The sequence below is a fragment of the Mastomys coucha genome, unplaced genomic scaffold (genome assembly GCF_008632895.1).
Source record: "Mastomys coucha isolate ucsf_1 unplaced genomic scaffold, UCSF_Mcou_1 pScaffold21, whole genome shotgun sequence".
NCBI classification, from domain to species: domain Eukaryota; kingdom Metazoa; phylum Chordata; class Mammalia; order Rodentia; family Muridae; genus Mastomys; species Mastomys coucha.
Window position 1 is genome coordinate 31,179,507 of NW_022196904.1, and position 9,673 is coordinate 31,189,179.

The 9,673-nt window shown below is 43.4% G+C and overlaps 1 pseudogene; it reads right to left on the reverse strand.

Annotated features, from left to right (window-relative positions):
- Nucleotides 1-8,032: 8,032 nt before the first annotated feature.
- LOC116100480 lies at nt 8,033-9,005 on the reverse strand (annotated as a pseudogene).
- Between the last annotated feature and the right edge of the window lie 668 nt (nt 9,006-9,673).

The window sequence follows — 9,673 nt, forward strand, 5'->3', positions numbered from 1 at the left end:
AGCAAGGAAGTAATGTTCCCCTTTCTCCACAACCTCTCCAGCATCTGCTGTAAAGACAGCATTTTCAACAAATGGTGCTGGCTCAACTGTCGGTTAGCATGTAGAAGAATGCATATTGATCCATTCCTATCTCCTTGTACAAAGCTCAAGTCCAAGTGGATCAAGGACCTCCACGTAAAACCAGATACACTGAAACTAATAGAAAAGAAAGTGGGGAAGAGCCTTGAGCACATAGGCACAGGGGGAAATTTCTGGAATAGAACACCAATAGCTTATGCTCTAAGATCAAGAATTGACAAATGGGACCTCATAAAATTGCAAAGCTTCTGTAAGGCAAAGGACACTGTCAATAGGACAAAACGGCAACCAACAAATTTGGAAAAGATCTTTACCAACCCTATATCTGATTGATGGCAAATGTCCAATATATACAAAGAACTCAAGAAGTTAGACTCCAGAGAAACAAATAACCCTATTAAAAAATGGGGTATAGAGCTAAACAAAGAATTCTCAACTGAGGAATGCCGAATGGCTGAGAAGCACCTAAAGAAATGTTCAACATCTTTAGTCGTCAGGGAAATGCAAATCAAAACAATCCTGAGATTCTACCTCACGCCAGTCAGAATGGCAAGGATAAAAAACTCAGGTGATAGCAGATGCTGACAAGGTTGTGGAGAAAGAGGAACATTCCTTCATTGCTGCTGGGATTGCAAGTTGGTACAACCACTCTGGAAATCAGTTTGGCATTTCCTCCAGAAATTGGACATAGTACTACCAGAGGACCCAGCTATACCACTCCTGGACATGTATCCAGAAGATGCTCCAATGTCTAATAAGGACACATGCTATGAACACCTAAGGCTGTTCATAGCAGCCTTATTTATAATAGCCAGAAACTGGAAACAACCCAGATGTCCCTCAACAGAGGACTGGATACAGAAAATGTTGTACATCTACACAATGGAGTACTACTCAGCTATTAAAAACAATGAATTTATTAAATTTTTGGGGAAATAGATGCATCTGGAGAATATTATCCTGAGTGAGGTAACCCAATCACAAAAGAACACACATGGTTTGCATTCTCTGATGAGTGGATACTAACCTAGAGGATCAGAATACACAAAGTACAATCCACAAACCACAAGAAACTCAAGAAGAAGGAAGACCAAAGTGTGGATACTTCGTTGCTTCTTAAAAGGGAGAACAAAATACCCTTGGAAGGAGTTGTAGAGACTAATTATGAAACAGAGACTGAAGGAAGGACAATTCAGAGACTGCTCCACCTGGGAGTCCTTCCCATATTCAATCATCAAATGCAGACACTATTGTGGATGCTGGCAAGTGCTGGATGACAGGAGCCTGATATAGCTGTCTCCTGAGAGGCTCTGACAGTACCTGACTAATACAGAAGTAGAGGCCCACAGCCATGCATTGGACTGAGTACAGGGTCCCCAATGAAGGAGCTAGAGAAAGTACCCAAGAAGCTGAAGGGCTTGCAGCCCCTTAGGACGAACAACAATATGAACTACCTAGTTCCTTCAGCACTCCCAGGGACTAAAACCACCAACCAAAGGTACACATGGTGGGACTAATGGCTCCAGCAGCATATGTATAGCAGAGGATGGCCAAGTTGGTCATCAATGGGAGGAGAGGTCCTTGGCCCTGTGAAGAAGGTTCTTTGCCCCAGTGTAGGGGAATACCAGGGCCAGTAAGCAGGAGAGAGTGGGGTAGCATGCAGGGGGAGGGGGAAGGGAAGAGGGGTTTGTTTTTGTTTTTGTTTTTTTATTTTATTTTTTTGAGGGGTATCTGGGAAAGGAGATATTGTATGACATGTAAATAAAGAAAACATCTAATAAAAAAATTGTATTTGTCTCTGTGTGTGAGGCCCCTTAGTGTGCATATGGAGGTCAGAGGACAAGTTGGAGGGGTGTCTTTTCTCTCTCCAGTAACGCTGCTTTTTGGCTGGATTATTGGCAGAAATAGGGAAATTTTAATGTTAAATCATTGATCATCTTTTATGCAAAGAAAATGAAAACCAATCTCATATGCATATTACATTCAAGGTTTCTGTCAAACCCAGTAACTTTTGGGGTTTGAACTATAGTTGGCTTTATTGCAAGTTTCTTCATAGACTGAGCCATCTCACTGGCCAGCACATTATTATTTTTAAAAACCTTCAAAAAGGAAAGGATTAATCTTGATCATTGCTGAATTTACAAGTATATTTCAGCAGATGAAAAAAAAATGTCCAGACACAGAGCATGTATTTCTGATTAAGCAGAGAAGGGGGAATAAATAGGTTAAAGAAACCGAAGTCCTGTTTCCGCAGAAACTTCTCAGTGTTACTTAGCTTGGAGAAGACTGCTGTCAGGCTCTAGGCTGTGAGGAGAGCTTAGTGCAGGGATCTGGCTGTCAAGTGCTCATAGGAACTCAGAGCATAATTCAAACTGAAAGGTTAACCAGCCCACAGAACCTATTCAAAAGCCAGTGACAAGACAGCATAGGCAGCGGGAGTCTCCTGCACCAGTCTTCCTTCCAGAGCCACGTGGCCTGTATCACTGCAAAGACTCCCCTTGGCCTCAGAATCAGGATTTCAAAAAGTGAAGATTTTACAGGGTGAAACAAAGTTTTAAACTGAAGCCCATTAGGGATGGGCCCTGTGGTTGCATTGAGCTCCCAACTTTAATCTGAGCCAGGTTTGTGGGGTGGGCATGGGGTGGTTGTGTGTATGTGAAGGTGAGTTCTTTATGCTATCATTTATAGGTGGTGTCCTGTCTAGTTTTTTTTTTTTTTTTTTGTCAACTTGACAAAAATTAAGAGTTATTTGGAAGGAGGAACCTCAGCAGAGGAACTGCATCCATCAGATTGACTTTAGGTGAGTCTTTCAGACATTTTCTTGTTTAATAATTGATGTAGAAGGGCACAACATGATGTGGGTGGTACCATTTCTTGGAAGGTTGTCCTGGGATGTACTAGAAAGCAGGCCAAGCAATAAGCTCCATGGGGAGCAAGCCAATAAGCAGTATTTCTCTGTGGTTTCTGCTTTAGTTCCTGACTCCAGTCCTGTCTTGAGGAGCAAGCTAGTAAGCAGTGCTGCTCTATAGTTTCTGCTTCAGTTCCTGCCTCCAGTTTCCTGCTTTGCCTTCCTAGATGATGGACTATGGTGTGGAACTGTAGGCTGAAATAAACCCTTTCTTTCCCAAGTTGCTTCTGGTCATTAGTATTATCACACTAATAGAACCCTAAGACAGACAGGCTTGAAACCTCGGCTATAATCTGCATGTGAGGTTGTTTTTGGTTTTCTCTAGATAAGAGATGATAAATGATTTAACATTAAAATTTCCCTATTTCATCCAGGTGTGGTAGCACATGCCTTTAACTCTGGTCCTCAGGAGGTAGAAGCAGACAGATCTATGTGATTTCCAGGCTAGCCTGATTCCAAGATAGACCTGTCTACATAGTGAGGTTCCATCTCAAAATTAAATTAAAATAAAATTTCCTATTTCCCATTTGGGCTGATAGGTTAGATATATGTTATATAAGAAGTATATGTGTTTGGTTTTGTTTATTTCATAAGTATTTTGTCAAGGCCTTCTGTGTGCTATCCAAAGGCTCTACCAATGAGCTATATAGTCCCACCTCCAAGAACTGCTGTGTCTCCTAAGTTCATATCTTCCCTTTTTTACACAAGTAAGCAGAAGTTCCTATACCCTTTTGACCCATTGGAGGCAGCTGCTAGGCGTGTCCTATGCTGAAGACTTCCAGATGACATTTAAGCTCACTGAACAAGTGTTAAGATTGATTGCTCATGCCTGCTGCAGGTGAAGGAATGGCCACTGAGGACCCACACACATTTGCCATTTCGACTTCACCAGCTGTGGGCTGCACCTGTCATGCAAGAGTGTTGCCTTCAGCTAGAACATGACTGCTTATCTGCTAGATTTCAAAAAAACCAAAACTTTGCATAAAAGTCCAGATTTCTAGGCTTTGTGGAGATCATATCCACCTGGCCTGATAATAACAGCTGGTATGAATAAGGAGCATTGCTTCCATCATATGAGACACATGCTTGCTTCCCACTTTACCTTGGTGTCCTGCTTCCCGATATGTTCAAGGATCTGTATTCGACAAGTCCCAGTAAAAACTTAGGTTGTGACTCAGGTCTGCACACATCCTATGCCTTTCTGTGTTCATGGTCATCTAGGAGAGACAGCACGATTGGTCTAGAGGGCACTACCCTGGGAAGCAGGGAGTCAGCCTTCCTGTTCAAAGCTATGTGACTTACAGAAAGTCAGTTCAACTCTCTCCCTATCTGAATTCTTCAGTTCTAAAATGAGGAGAGGTATCCCTGAGGACCAGATGTGAGGCTGGGTTCTGAGGAGTTGCCAGCACAATGCTTAAGTTGACAGATTAATGATGATATGAAAAGTCACAGAACCCATTTAATACATAGAAACAAAAACTGTGCCACAGCAACCTATTATTCTAGCAAATAAAGATACCTTGAGCAAACCTCTCACTTCCGAAAAGACATTTGGTTCTATGTAAGAGGAAGAAACATATGTGAGCTGAGAAAAGTGGTGCACATTTGAAATTGTAGCACTCAGGAAGCTGAGGCAGGAGAATGAATGTGAGTTCAAGGCTAGCCCGGGTTATACTCCAACTTCTGGGCTAGCGAGGACTACAGACTGAGATTCTGTTAATAAATTGTAAAAATGCTAAAAGAACGAGTGCCACCAAGTGTGTTCCATCTGCTAGAACAAATAAGACGACATTGCTATTTTCAGAGATTGAAATAGGTGAAAATTAACAAGTTTTATGAGGTTTCAACTAGAGAGAAAAAGGTTGGAATACATTGCTAAGAACTGATGAGGAGGCCTTCAAAGAACCAGATGAGACTAGGTCTGGCCTAAGCTGCACAGGTATGTGCAGAAACAAACAGCCTGTACCAGCCTGCCTACCGTGAACCGGTGACTGAACGCTGCAGCACCTCAGCGGAGGCTGTTCTTGGCTGGGATGAGGTGTGTCTGCAAGCTGCGAGATGGTGGGGCTGGAACACACACACACACACACACACACACACACATCACTCCATACATCTCATTTTTCAATATATACAGTCATTTCTAGTGTCTGCCCAAGTTCACAGGACCCAGAAACATCTGTAAGACAAGACAAACGGTTTCAGTCAATTTTCCAGATGCCAAGTTTGTGTGGCCAACCGTCTATCTGTTAACACGTAAATATCAACATTTAAAACATAGTACAGTGACCAGAACAAGAACCAGATCAGCTCCTATATAGATTATTCAGAGCAGCATAACATATACATAGGAAAAATAAATTCTAGTTTCCATTTTTTTCTTGAGATCTAATCTTTTGGACCTGACAACTGGGAAGCAAGTTAGATTTGTTTTTACCATACAGTCTGAATTGTGGCTCTGACTTAACTTTTTCATCTTGACTATGATGAAAAAAAAAAAAGGCTCTTGTTCATTTCTACCTCAGTGGCCCGGGCCCACTTGGATGGTGTCTTCATTTTCCCCTTCTCTTTATATTCCACTGGCACTTGTCACCAAAGCTATAAGCATGAATGGTAATTTGTTAAAGCATAAGAAAATGTCCTTAAATCCTTAAGGGCTTGTCATAGGAGAGAGAATTTAACTGCATGATATGGGCAAAAATGTTGTGGAATCAATGATGAGAATAAATAAGGACCAGCGGGCATTCTAAATTGATATTGATATCGCTCTGTGGTAGCGCTCTTTCTCCAGTTACACCTGTCTTGATGCTGCAGCAATGCTTCTAACAGCGTCAGGAGAAGTGTTTGAACAGCACCAATGCTGGACAGGTTATATATTGGTTTCTTTTATGGATTGGCAGTGAATGTCCCCAAAGCTATAATTTCTATTTTAGCCCAAGGTCTCTTAAAGATGCGGAGATTTTCTTTGTTTGAAAACAGCAGATGGGAATATCAGACAAAGCCAGACCGTCACTGGGAATGTGCTTCATGTCAGTCAAAGATAAGTGTGTAGTGGGAATTCCAGTTAGTTTATACCTTTTTGAGGGGGAGGGAGTGGGGATTCGAGTCAGGGTTTCTCTATGTAGTTTTGATTGTCCCAGAACTTGTAGACCAGGCTGGCCTCACACTTCTACCTGCCTCTGCCCCCTAAGTGCTGTCTGTTTTTATTGTTGTCGCTTTACTTTTGTTTGGCAAAAAAAGTTACTAGTTGAAAGGAAAGTGTTGATGCAGGAAACCCAAAGAAAGGCACATAGTTATTTCTAGCAAAGAGTGTGTGATCCAAAGGTCTTCTAAATGGAAGCTCTGTGTATACCTGCCTGGGGTTTTGGTTAGAAAGTCTGAGTCTGGCCTCAGTGAGAGAGGATGGACCTAATCTTGCAGAGACGTGAAGTGTGAGGGTGAGGGGATACCCAGAGCCCCCACCTGCTCAGAGGATAAGGGTAGGAGATGGGAGAAGGATTGTGGGAATGGGTGACCAGGACGGGAGCCTTGAGCAGGCTATAAAGTAAATAAGTGGAAAAAAATAAGGACGGTCTGTGCCCCTGGTGCTGGCTGTGACATGCTTAGCTGCTGGCATTCAGCCGGGCTACAGAGCAGTCTTCCTCCAGCTCTTCTGTCCTCCTAGGTTTAACCTCACAGCAAGGCAAAGCTCTAGCTTTGGGAGGTTGGGAAGCACTTTCATTCCTCTGATGCCTCCCAATTCATATCTCTTTGTTGTCTGTTCAGTTTTAAAGCAGGCCATTACATTTACCCGGGCTGAAAACAAACCCCTCTGTCACATTTGATAGCAGTTTGAAATTAGTGGTGAATTGGATGTGAAATTAAGTGGTCGTGCGGACAAGCAGCCTGCACCAGCAGATCTTTCATGCAAAGCAATAGATGTTCAGGTGGATTTATTAGATGGGCCGAGGCAATGCATCCCAGACCTAGGCATCACCGCTTGATGGAACACTCATTTCCTATTTGTGTTTCTTTTTCTGCAGCAGTTTGTCAGCGGCTGCCTATTTTACAGTCAGGGGCTCCTTGAGGCATTTCACAAAGAGCTGCATTTTCTGTAGAACTTTTCCTGGAAGCAATACAATACAGAGGTCATAGTAACCCACTATGCCCTCTGATGGGTGGGGGCAGGGTGGGTGGAGGCAGATGGTGAATACCTTGCCACAGTATATCTTCTGAGATGAATAAGTGATAATGTGGGGGGAAGTTTAATATTTTAAAAAGAAAAAGTTCTTTACCAGCATTCTTTGTATGTTTCTTGCTATTGTTCTTAATGTGATGCTAGGTGTGAATCAAATTTTTTTTCAGTATTTTATTCAAGTTTTTTTTTAAGTGATGTTAATTACAGCATTTGAAGGGGAGGAGCTAATTCCACACAAAATAGAAGACTCTATAATGTACCCATTAAACTGCTAAAAAAATAATGGTGAGGCTACAAGAGGAGTCAGTTGAGATCCCTAGTGTTGTCAGGGTGTAACCACAATCACCTACCCAGCCCAGAGCTGGAGAACCTGGAAGCTATTTCATACTCTAGTGCAATGGCAAAAGGAGGAATTAAAATATATATATAAGAAAGAAAGAAAAGCACACCATAACACAAGGAAGAATTAAGTCCTGAATGACTGGCTCCATCATGCCCACCCTCTCCACCCTAAAATGGCACAAAAGAAATAGCTAACCACACCCTAAAGACTACTTTTGGTGTAAAACAGGTAACTGATGGGCTAGGATGGGAACAGGGCATGATGATCTGTCTAAAAAATGTCCCTTTCACACAGGTGTGTACATGCTTTCGAGCAGATAGAATCAGGATACCAGGGTTTGATGCTTGGGAAGTCACAATTTCACCTGGGGACTGGATACAGATTTACAAAGGGTCCACAGGCTCCCCGCTTCCCCTTGCAGCCTGGCATCTCTAGAGGGGCTCCTCCCCAAACCATGCCTACAGTAGAAAAGGCCCCTTTCTGGAATGGGGTTTCTGCTGTACCTCTGAAATGGTAAACACTTAAAGCCGAGTCATCCTTAGCCTGGAGGTCTAATGTGGTATTTATCAACTCTCCCATCCCCAACATACAACATTAAAAGGTACACTAAATTCTGAAGGTAGCTATGCTGCAAAATAGTTTAAAATTAAACGATTGTACAATATTCATTTATGCTTGAAATTCCAGTATTAGAGCAAGCTTGTGGCTGCCCGCATTGACGTTCTTGCCATCCAGCAGGGCTGACAGCATCAGTTTGATACCTGGGTTTTAGGGTCTGGGTGTACCCTAAGCCAATCAGGCTGGAGTTGTTCACTTCGGCCGAAAAGCAGGCATCAGGGTCGACCTGATACTTGACTGCTATTCCAAAGCGAGTGTTACTGTTTCCTGTAGTCCAGGCGAGATTGACGGCAGTCTCCAACTTTTTGTTCACCTTCTGGTAAATGGAGCCACCAAACTCTGTCCTGTCATTCACATCAGTATGAAGCTGGAATTCGTCCATCTTATAGCCAACTGCAAAGTTGCTCTGGGTCACTCGGACTTCGAGGTCTCAAAATTTATCTGGTAGCCAGCCAGTCAACCCTCATAGCCAAGCACCAGAGCGCTCCGGCTTGAGGGCCCAGAGATGTCAAAGTCCACGTCACAGCCCAGGTTGATATGCTCCCTCTTGTACCCTGTCTTGATTTTAGCATTTTTTCCCCAGTGTTAGGCGGGAAAGATGAATCAAAGGTCAGCTTCAGTCCACGAGCAAGCTGGTCTTCCACAGTGATCTCAGTGCCCACTTCTCTGTAAATGTTAGCCCATACTGTCCATCGGTACTCGATTTCCAGACTGCCCTTCACTTTGGTAGTTTCCGTGTTGGCAGAGCCTGAGCTGGTAAATTCCAACCCATTCTCGGACTTCGTTTTCAAATCAAGTTTTATTAAGCCAAAGCCAAAGCCCTTGGTGAAGACATCCCTGGTAGACTTGCCAAGACCAGTGTATGTGGGAGGCACAGCCATGTTCTGGGAGGCGGTGACGGAGGGAGCAGCTGCGGTGGGGGTTGCGGCGAGGAGTCCGGAAGCACAGTGAACAGCGTGAATCAAATTTTATAGTACATTTTTGTGGTATAAAATTTGGTGAGTATTGCCTGAAATAATCATTAAAATGTCAATGTTGCTAATGGGCAGCAGTACATAAATTAAATCTTCAGAGGGGTTGTTCTTGAGAACAGGACAGAATGCCTGAGCAGAGAACTAGCTGCCTGGGTGTACCAGCTGGTTTTGTGTCAACTTGACACAAGGTAGAGACATCAGAGGGGAAGGAGCCTCAGTTGAGGAAATACCTTCATGAGATCGGACTGTAAGGCATTTTCTCAATTAGTGATCAGTTGGAGAGGGCCGAGCCCATGGTGGGTAATACCATCTCTGGGCTGGTGATCTTGAGTTCTACAAGAAAGCAAACTAAGCAAGCCATGGGAGGCAAGCCATTAACCAGCACCTCTCCATGGCCTCTGTATCAGCTCCTGACTCCAGGTTCCTGCCCTGTTTGAATTCCTGTCCAAACTTCCTTCAATAATGAATAGCACCAGGTGGTAGTGGCACACGCCTTTAATCCCAGCCCTTGGGAGGCAGAAGCAGGCGAATTTCTGAGTTCGAGGCCAGCCTGGTCTACAGAGTGAGTTCCAGGA